Source organism: Sciurus carolinensis, chromosome 5, assembly GCF_902686445.1.
Source record: "Sciurus carolinensis chromosome 5, mSciCar1.2, whole genome shotgun sequence".
Taxonomy (NCBI): Eukaryota; Metazoa; Chordata; class Mammalia; order Rodentia; family Sciuridae; genus Sciurus; species Sciurus carolinensis.
In genome coordinates, this window is record NC_062217.1 from 105,145,854 (window position 1) to 105,156,003 (window position 10,150).

At 38.6% G+C, this 10,150-nt stretch overlaps 1 pseudogene; it reads right to left on the bottom strand.

Annotated features, from left to right (window-relative positions):
* Positions 1-1,153: 1,153 nt before the first annotated feature.
* Positions 1,154-9,721, bottom strand: LOC124985701 (electron transfer flavoprotein beta subunit lysine methyltransferase-like; annotated as a pseudogene).
* Between the last annotated feature and the right edge of the window lie 429 nt (positions 9,722-10,150).

Below are 10,150 nucleotides of genomic sequence, written 5' to 3' on the forward strand. Positions count from 1 at the left end.
GCGGTATCACTATTAACACAAAATTATATAGGGGAAAGTGGAATGAAAAACAATTTTAAGCAGCAATAATGTTTGGTCTAATAAAAATTAGCTTGTTCATGAATATTTAAATAAATCAGATCAATATCAAATTGCTATGGCATTTAAATTTTTTTTCTATTTTATATTCTGTTTAATTCAAAGATACATCTCAAATGTCCTCAATTACTGAAACAGATTCTTCTATAGTATCTAATTCTTTGCCACTACTTGAATACCATGTTGCCACCTTCAGGTGACCTTGTGTAGTCACATTCCTAGAGCAGTAAAACTAGACAAAAAAAATTTTGAGAGAGATTTCTAACTTTGGCAGGCATATTAATGCAGAACTAGTTTTGTGGCAAAGGCTGACAAAACTTTAAACTTTCATGTATTGGAAATAAGGTGTTTTAGTCAACTTTGTGTCAGTGTAACCAAAGACCTGACAAGAAAAATTAGAGGAGGAAGTTATTTTGCTCATGGTTTCAGAGATGTCAATCCATAGATGGTTGACTCCATTCCTCAGGACCTGAGATGAGGCACAACATCATCATGGCAGAGGATAGGGCAGATGGAAGAAGCTGAGGACATGGCACCAGGAAGCAGAAAGAGAGGGTTCTGCTCACTGGAGACAAAATACAAACCCCAAATATATGCCTCCAGTGACCCACTTTCTCCAGGCAAATCCCCTGCCTTCAGTTAGTTACCACTCAGATAATCCTTATCAGAACATTAGGTTATGCCAACTAGGTTATAATCTTGTGATCAAATTATTCCACCTCAGAGGTGAAATTCTTGCATTGTCTCCCATATAACCTTGTGGGGGACACTGCACACTGAAACCATTACATGAGATTTGCCACTAAACAGGAACTGCATTATTCAACTAGAGAGCATCTCCTATGGAGAAAAATTTTAGGATTAAATCCAAACAGAGCTATATTCATATTCAAAAGCGCTTAGAGGACTCCACCCTGAAAATTCCACATTGTTCTTTTCATCAATCTCTTGTTTCTGCCTGGTAGCTTTGCAAGTGAATAATTTGCCACTGCAAGTGGGGCTGAGTGCTGTGTCTCCTGTACCTGGGATCACTCAGGGTCACCCAGGACACTAAAGTTCTGTAGGACCAAAGCAACTACTGAAGGAGAGTGTGTGCAGGTTCTTCATCTTAATGCACATCTCTAGATACAACAAGGTCCCACTCATCTTGTTCCAAATTCAAAATATATTTTGTTAAAATGGGGAAAGGGTTTAGTGGGTTTAATTCACAATTTGTTGTACTCACCAATCCTGCAGTAGGGTCTGTGTTGTTAGTCAAGACCCGTGATTTTCCACTCCTCTTCACAGCAGTAGCTCTAGCTCCACATCCATTCACAAGATCTTATATAGGTTTTCCTCCAACAGTATCAGACAACCCAAAAGGTAATTTGCATATTGTTCCAGCTAGAGTGAGAATAATTTCTGGGCTGGACACAAGTGGCAATAGAGAGAATGTCATTGTTTGGTCTTTCTCTTCAGTTGTTTTGAAGAACAGTTACACAAAACAAATTAATTGTGCTCTTCAAGTCAAAAGACAGGAGTTGGCCTCCCAACCAGTAAATGGATCAGTAAGGATCAATGTGTAGCCATAGGTAAGCTCTTTCCTACCAGGACTTATATCTGAGGATCAAAAGTCACAACTGGATTCAGGAAGTAAAACTGCCACTGCTGATGACTTCAGTGTTCTCCTGCAGAAAAGTTTTCATCACAGGTTTCAAAAAGCTTTTTGCTCTTCTCAAGGGATAGTGGCCCACAGGATATGGGAAATCACTGCTTCAGAAGGAGACCCCAGTTGTTCCTGAAAGTTTTCCCAGCCTTTAAGACATGAGTCCTTTTCCAAAATACAGGTCCTATCAGTATGGCTGTTGATAAGGGCAACTCCTCATAGAGAGAGAACAATGCTCTGTCTCCTAACCTGATTCCACTGCAACCTCTGAATCCCTGGCTTTCCTATTGCCACAATCGGTAAAGCACACAGCATGAATATCAGTTGCCCTCCTGACCTTTCACTCAACAGTACAACTGGGCATCCAAGTCTCAGTCCTAGGCTAAGATGGTGAGAGCAGGAGACTGGTTGTAGCAAGGGTGGTGGGACCCAGGTGGCCCTGTCATCCATGCCTTCTATGGTGTTTTAGATTCTATAGGCCTCAATCAGGTTTTGAGCTGTTTCTTCCTTTCTTTCATATTTGATAACCAATCTTGTTGACTTGACCATAGGATAATTCTCTGCTTCAATTGTGTCCCCTGAAAAGCATGTGTTGGAAATTTAATCCACAATCATACTGGGAGGTGTGCTGTGATGAAAGAGGATTAGGGCATAAGTGCACTGACCTCATGAATGTATTCATGTCATCATTATAGGGGTGGGCCCATCATTTTGGGAGTGCGTTCCTTACAAAAGGAAGATTCAGTCACCTTTTATGTGTCACACTCTGCTTTTCTACCATGAGATGATTCAGCAAAAACATCTAAATTATATGCCAACCCCTTGTTCATGGACTTTTCAGTTCCCAGAACTGTGAGCCAATTTTTTTTCATTATAAATCTCTCAGTCTCAGGCATTTTACTATAGTAACACGAATAGATTAAGATAGAACACTTCATAGAAACTGTCCTGGAGTACGGGGTTTCTTGACTCACACTTCCTACCTCATTCTTTCCTCAAATCCTAAAAAGTTCCCTATTGGTCCCAATTCCGAAACCCAAGTCTATCTATTGCCATATTGTCAATAAGCAGTAATTTGTATATTTCTGTTTTCAATGTGCCATATTGTCAATAAGCAGTAATTTGTATATTTCCGTTTTCAATGTGCTTCCCTCAAGATATTATCTCATTTATTTCTCATCAGAGTCTGCTGAGATATATATATATGAAGAAATTGGAGCTCAGAGGAGTTAAGTTATTTGCCTGTGATTACATAGTGACAGGGAATGTCAAAATTGATATTTGGATTCTGGTCATTGATTTTCAAACTCTGTTTCATCCTTCTGGGGAGTCTTTGTAGTCTAAACCAAAGTCAAAACATCAGGGTCTCCCAGTCTTGGTAGCCCCCTCAGTACACTTACTAGTCCAGCTTCTCCGGAGATGGTGGTGGGTGTTCCTAGTACTTTTGACTGATGGTCAGGCCACTATCTGGAATCCTACATCAACATTCTCTGGCAGACACTTGAATGAACTTACAGAGAGCATGGGAGAAATGAACTACAGACACTTAATGTGAAACAAGGTAGCATGGTCTGGAACCAAGACAAAAGGAGTATAAATAAACATTCCCATAAAAATGTGCAAAATTTGCCCTAAACATTGTTATAGTCTGTGTGCCGGAAATGAGAGTTGGAACAATGTCAAAACACCAGTCATCTAGTATTCATTTATATTTTTAATTGAAGACAAAGACATTTTAAATCCAAGAAAAGTACCGATTCTGTTTTTGCTTACCTTAAAGGGTCCAGTTGAACAGACCCTTCTGATTGAATCAGTCAACTATATGCTTTGTGTGTGTCAAGTATTTTGAGAATATTTTTATTGTATTCTCTGGAAAGGCTGCTAGACATCCATGTTGGAAAAATGATTACTCAATTTTTGGAGTTTAATATTTTTGTTCCTTAGAGTGAGATGCATATTTGAGGTTGAGCACTTAAGAACATTATGAAGTCAATTGTGATTTCTAAAAGTGATAACTTCTGTAGGTTACAAGTGAATATATCTGTAGGTAAGATGTACAGTAAATAACATTCCTCAATTTATTGCATTCATGAAAGAAAGGACTACAGCTTTGTATTCATTATAAGGTCACCCTCAGAGCCTCACCCTCCCCTCAAATTTTGGGTTTAAAGATCATCAGAAATTTAATAACATGGAACTTATCTCACATGTCCTTTGTGGTTGGTTTTGATTATTTACTTCAGAGCAAAATCCACATGTAGAGTTCATCAGCCTCAATTTCAGCAAATCTGCAGTGAAACAGTGGAGTCTTTCTCAAGTGAAATCTGGGTATCTGCAAAAAGTCACAAATGGTAACCGTATCTCAAGTCTCTCTGCTCACCTTGAGTTTTGAAATACCTTCATCATGATCATCACACTTAAGACAGGCAACCTGAGCTCAGAACTTAATCTTTTTGCTACTGAAAGACTGAAAGGTTGTACATACTGAAAGATTGTCAATTTGAAAAGACAATAGTGATCATTTACCAGCTTTAGAGTTTGGATATTATACTCATTCATTTACTCTACATGGCTAGTATCTGTGAAATACTTTAATGTCCTAGATAAAATTACTAAGCAAGTATCCCCATTTTTTAAATTATTTGTTTATAGCTGAAGGCACTTTTGATATGAGTATGAATGACCAATTAATAATTTAGGTTATAATTCACCTGGAAATACTTTTTAAAAAAGGATAGAGGAGTGATGGCTGAAGGAACACAACAGTGCCCCCAACAGAAAGCTTCTAGAAGTCAGACTGTGGTGCATTTTCTCTTTGTACTAAGCTGGCTCAGCACTGACAAGGGCTAGTCTTTGCTCATCTAAACTGAAGCATGTGCATGTGAAACTTTGATCTGTTTTCCCAGATATTTGGTCAAATGGTTTCTGTCCCCAGAACTGTTTCTCATCATTTTTAGCCACTCTGGGGTCTCCTAAGGTGGGCTGAGGATTGAGAATCACAAACTTGAGGCCAGGCTGGACAGCTTTGCAGCACTAGTTAAAAGAGATAGGGCAGAATCTTTTACCTTTCCAAAGAAATATTTCTCACATGTTCTCCTTTTTCTTCTTACTTCAGATTGAAGAAAAGAATGTCTTCAAGGTATTAGACACTTGAGTTCATTTTTGCTTCTCTCCCTACAGGAAAGATTTGGTTTCTTGCTTTGTTTATTAAATTCCATTTTCTGAAATGCCTATTCAAGTAGTGCCAATTCCTGAGCATCTTAAGTCAAGAAACCATCAATTATGCGTGAAAAATAACTTTAGGACCTGGATGTTCCTGGTAGTTTTTAAAGGATAATGTAGTCCTTTATCTAACATTATTTCAGTCAGCTTTTTTGCTACTGTGATTGAAACACCCAATCAGCCCAATTATAGAGGAGGAAAAGTTTATTTGAGGGTTCATGTTATGAGAGATCTCAGTCCGTAAAGAGCAGGCTCCATTTCTTGGGGCTCAGGTGAGGTAGGGCATCATATTGCAAGATTGTGACAGATGAAAGCAGCTCACATAATGATCTGGCAGCAGAGAGAGAAGTTTCCACTTGCTAGGTACAAAAATATACCCCCAATCCATGCCCAATTCCTACCTCCTCCAGCCACACCATACTACTTTGGTTTCCACTCAGTTAATCCCCATCAGAGAATTAATTCAGACATTGGGTTAAGACTCTCACAACCCAATTATTTCTCCTCCAAACCTTCTTGCATTATCTCACTCATGAGCTTTTTGGGGAAACTTTATATGCAAACCATAACAAACATGACTCAAACAAGCAGAACATGCTTGATTCAATAGAACTTATATAAATATGACATGGTTTTTGTCTTTAACTTGTTGACAGATTTAATTAAAAAGACCATGAGGAACCACAGAAAAAATTTGAAAGGGTCATATGCAGGGTAGGAGAGCTGTCCTGGCAGTGTTTCTGAAGGATGTTGTCATTCATTCCAGGACCAATTTGAGTCTGATCTTTGTTATTATCTAGTGTTTGGTTCTGGTTTTGTCCTTGGTATCTACTATAACCAAAGAGCTACAAGATCCATCATTGCGGTCACACTGAAAAGTGGGAATTTCTCTTCTACAGTTTTCATGAAGTTTTTAGAAAAAGTAATGTAAAACATGCTAGAGAAAATACAGCAGAAATATGCACTGAGGCCAATAGGAGGTCACTGTGACTTACCATGCCTCAGTCTGAAAGATTGCTACCCAGAAATAGAGAAAACTAACTTTCACCATTTCTCATTTCTTTTGCTCCTTTTTATACCCAAATTGGATAAGAAGAAACAGGTCCCTGAGGGAGTGTTAAACAGATTTCCTCATGACCAGAAAATTTGGGACTTGGAGTTGGACTCACAGAGGTCACCATATGAGCACAGGACAGAGACCAGAACCTTTCTCTTGCACGCTGATCACACCCACACATCCTGATTAGTTGTGGAATGTGCTGCTTTCAGAGGATAACTTCACACACTGCCAAATCATTCATTAAGCCAATCAATATTGTTGACAGCTGAAGATCCAGTTGACATGAGGCAGGTTCTGTGGTATGGCAGGTTGCAGACACCATACTTCTTGTCCTCTAAATATCTGGACCAATTTCTTATTTTCTCTTGGTTTACTTTGTTTGTTGTTGTTGTTGTTGTTGCTGGAAATGGAACCCAGGACCTTGCACATACTGGGCAAACACTGTACCACTGGGCAACTTCCCTGCTACTAGAAAATTTTTATTTTTTAAGAGGCAGAATGTTGCTTGTGGTGACACAGAGAGTGTTCTTTGGCTTTGCCACCACAGCCCTCTGTTCCTAAATATTTACACTTGTAAGCCATTAGTTGATCCTCCAAGGACTGCAACCCACATAAGTTACTTAGTGTATAGCTAAGGGACTAGGAATAGTCTACAATTTCACAGCAATAGCATTTTTCAGGTGATATAGAACAATCAACTTAAAATCCTAAATTTTTATTCTATTCTATCATCTGTTGGTGCTCTATGAATTGAGAACTGAGTAGTTCTTATATTAAAAGAAATAAAATTGAAAGTCCATTGAGGTTGCTCAACTCTATCTAGTGGTCTGATTCCCTCATGTTCTAATTCTGTTGAAGATACACTGCTGACTTTTTCCACTGTTTTACTACATAGGATGCTGTCCTGGCCCTTGTAAGCAAAGACACCTGGTCACACATGTGGTAAACACACCACTGTGGAGTAATAACATCCCCCAAATACAACATTAACATTTGTATTTAGCAGTAATTGAGAAGACTGTACTTGGATTTGTATATTGACTCCAGCATTTATTGTGTGGCCACAAGACTTGGGCAAGTTGACAAAACCTCTTTAAACTGTGGCTTTAGTCCATTATCAACAAAATGGAGTGGATAATAATCACCTTGTAAGGTTTCATGATTCAATGAGCTAACATAAAGTACATAGGGGATTGTTATTTTACAATGTGATCCTTGGTGTATGTTCAGTGAATGATGGTTATTCATGGTTAGTGTCTTCATTTATGTCTTGCTGCAGCAAGAAGAGGGAGAGGGACAAAGGGGAAAACTTAGTATTTATGGGATTGTGGGAATCATTTCTGATGGAATTTATCAAAACTCTTTATCATTCGACTCTTCAGAATGAGACAGCATCCATTTGTGGGAAGAGTTCACTATAGAACCCAAATACTGGAGCATGCCTTGGGTTCTGAGAAATGTATTTTGATGAAGAACTGGCATCATAGTCCCAACTTCCAGCTTGCTGATAAACAACTCATGACCTCACTCTTTTTTCCAAGAGTGACAGAAACAGAGTTAATTCTAAAGCAGTACCTATAGGTATTTTACAAGTTACAGTATCAGTAGATATTGCCATAGGAAAAAAAAAGCATGATTGCTTTTTCTGTTTCTATGAGAAATGCCATAGGGATTTTAATTGGAATTGTGTTAAATCTGTGTAGTGCCTTTGGAAGTATGGCCATTTTGATAATATTAATTCTGCCTATCCAAGAACATGGGAGATCTTTCCATCTTCTAAGGTCTTCCTCAATTACTTTCTTTAATGTTTTGTAGTTTTCATTGCAGAGATCTTTTATCTCTTTGGTTAATTTATTCCCAAGTAGTTTATTTTATTTTTTTGAGGCTATTGCAAATGGAGTTGTTTTCCTCATTTCTCTTTCAGATGTTTCATCGCTTATTTTAAAAATGCTTTAGATTTATGCGTGTTGATTTTATAACCTGCCATTTTCTTTTCTTAAACCTAGAACTGTTATCAAGCCCCTGAATCAACACCCCTGTCTTCAGGATAAAACCCATGGCAGCACCTTGGTCTTTGAGGGATGAGTTAAGTATATGTGAACATAGTTTCAGCTTCTACCCAGATAAGATAAATAATTTTTTAATACATCATTTGTTCACATCCTGCTCAAAATCATTCTTTGTACTTTCCAAACAGGTATATTCTTTGATTTTAACTATTTATAAGCAGAAAAGGCCTATCTTTTAGTGACACTTTCTGAGTCTCTGTAAAAGGCATGTATTTAAGGCAAATTTACATGAAATCTAAATTGTAACTTCTTCTCTCTATATATATACACATTTCCACTTCACTTTTAGAAAATGATAAGGTATCCTCTCCTAAAATATGGAAGAAGAAAAAAGAGGGCTTTATTATTTCTTTTTCTGTCAATCTTAAAAAGGAATATATTACTTGTTTCAGGAAATCATAGATTTATGAACATCAGACTAGAAGTAAAATGGTTTGGTTTTTGTAAATAACTTACACAGTTTTTTAAACAAGTTAAAGTGGAAATGTGTCTGCTAAAATAGTTTGGAGAAGTAGAGTGCTGATTTGTAAAAGGGTTGTTTTGGTTATTTAAGTAAATTTTAGGTACTTCAGGGTATACATCCATTCCTAAAGTATGTCTGATGAGGGTAGACACCTGACTCTATGGTTAGCTCCAGGAATGAGTACATTCCATCTCCACCAGAATTGAATGCTCTCAAGTTCCTGGTTCTGGCAAGGTAGAACTTTGGGTGTTCCAGATTTCCTGGTAGGTCAGCTTCCCATCCACATCCTGGCCAGTCTTGTGGAATTAATTAACTGCAGTGTGTAGGTAACTCATTCATTTGTCTGACATATATTCATGTGCACCAGGAAATATCACCCCCATTTGTTTTGTTTTCTTCCTCTCACAAAATTGTTCTGCAGCCCCAACAGTGGCAGATGAATGGTCTCTCCCTCCAGGCAAAGGTACTGGCAGAGACTTCTCTAATCTGAAGTGTGTGAGAGAAAGTTCCATTCCAAGTTTTTGCTTTTCTTTTCTCATGCTGTTCTGCCTGGGAATTGAACTTGTCATGTGGAAGTGCACAGAATCTCCAGGGCCGGTAAACCCTGTAACCTCAGGGACTGGGAAGTCTGATACAGGAGAATCGAGTTCACATTCAGCTTCAGCAAATTATTCAGGCCTTAAGCATCTTAGCCAGATCCTGACTTCAATGCTGGAAATTCTTGGTAGGGAGATAGCCCTCAGCTGGGGAGCTTTCACAATTTGGTGTCCAAGAAACTGAAACTTGACAGCGCTGATGACTTTGATGTGAGACTCTGTACTTGATCTTCTTCTGCAGTCTTTGGAGGCCTGTTGTCAGGTTTGTTTGTGAGAGCACCGATCAGCTCCAGTTTCTCTCACAGCTCGGACACTGAGAATTTGGACCATCTTTATGTTTGTGATTTTTGTGGAATTAATTCTGTTGGTCACTTGATCAAAAGACTCTCTTTGCAGAATGGCAGCATCTCTTGTCAGAAAGGCCGGGGCATGGAGTGGGAGGTGGAGCTCATGCTGGTGGCTCTGCTGTGCCATCACAGTTCCAGTACTTGGTGGCCGCAGCTCAACAGCCAGTTCCGTGGAGGGCGCTGGGCGGGAGCAGCGAGGGGCGCGGCAAGGGCTCCAGCGGTTGTTAATATAACCTGCCATTTTGATGAATTCATTTATGAGTTCTAGAAGTTTTCTGGAGAAGTTTTTTGGGTCCTCTAAATAGAGAATCATGTCATCAGCAAATAGTGACAGCTTAAGTTCCTCTTTTCCTATTTGTATCCCTTTAATTTCTTTATTCTGTCTAATTGCTGTGGCTAGTATATCCAGGACCATGTTGAATAGAAGTGGTGAAATAGGGCATCCCTGTCTCGTTCCCAGTTTTAAAGGGAATGCTTTCAGTTATTCTCCATTAAGAATGATGTTGGCTGTGGGCTTAGCATAAATAGCCTTTACAATGTTCAGGTATGTTCCTACTATCCCTATTTTTCCTAGTGTTTTGAGCACGAAGGGGTGTTGTATTTTGTTGAATTTCATTCTTCTTTAAAGTTGAGTAATATTCCATCATGTATATATATATTCTTTATCCAC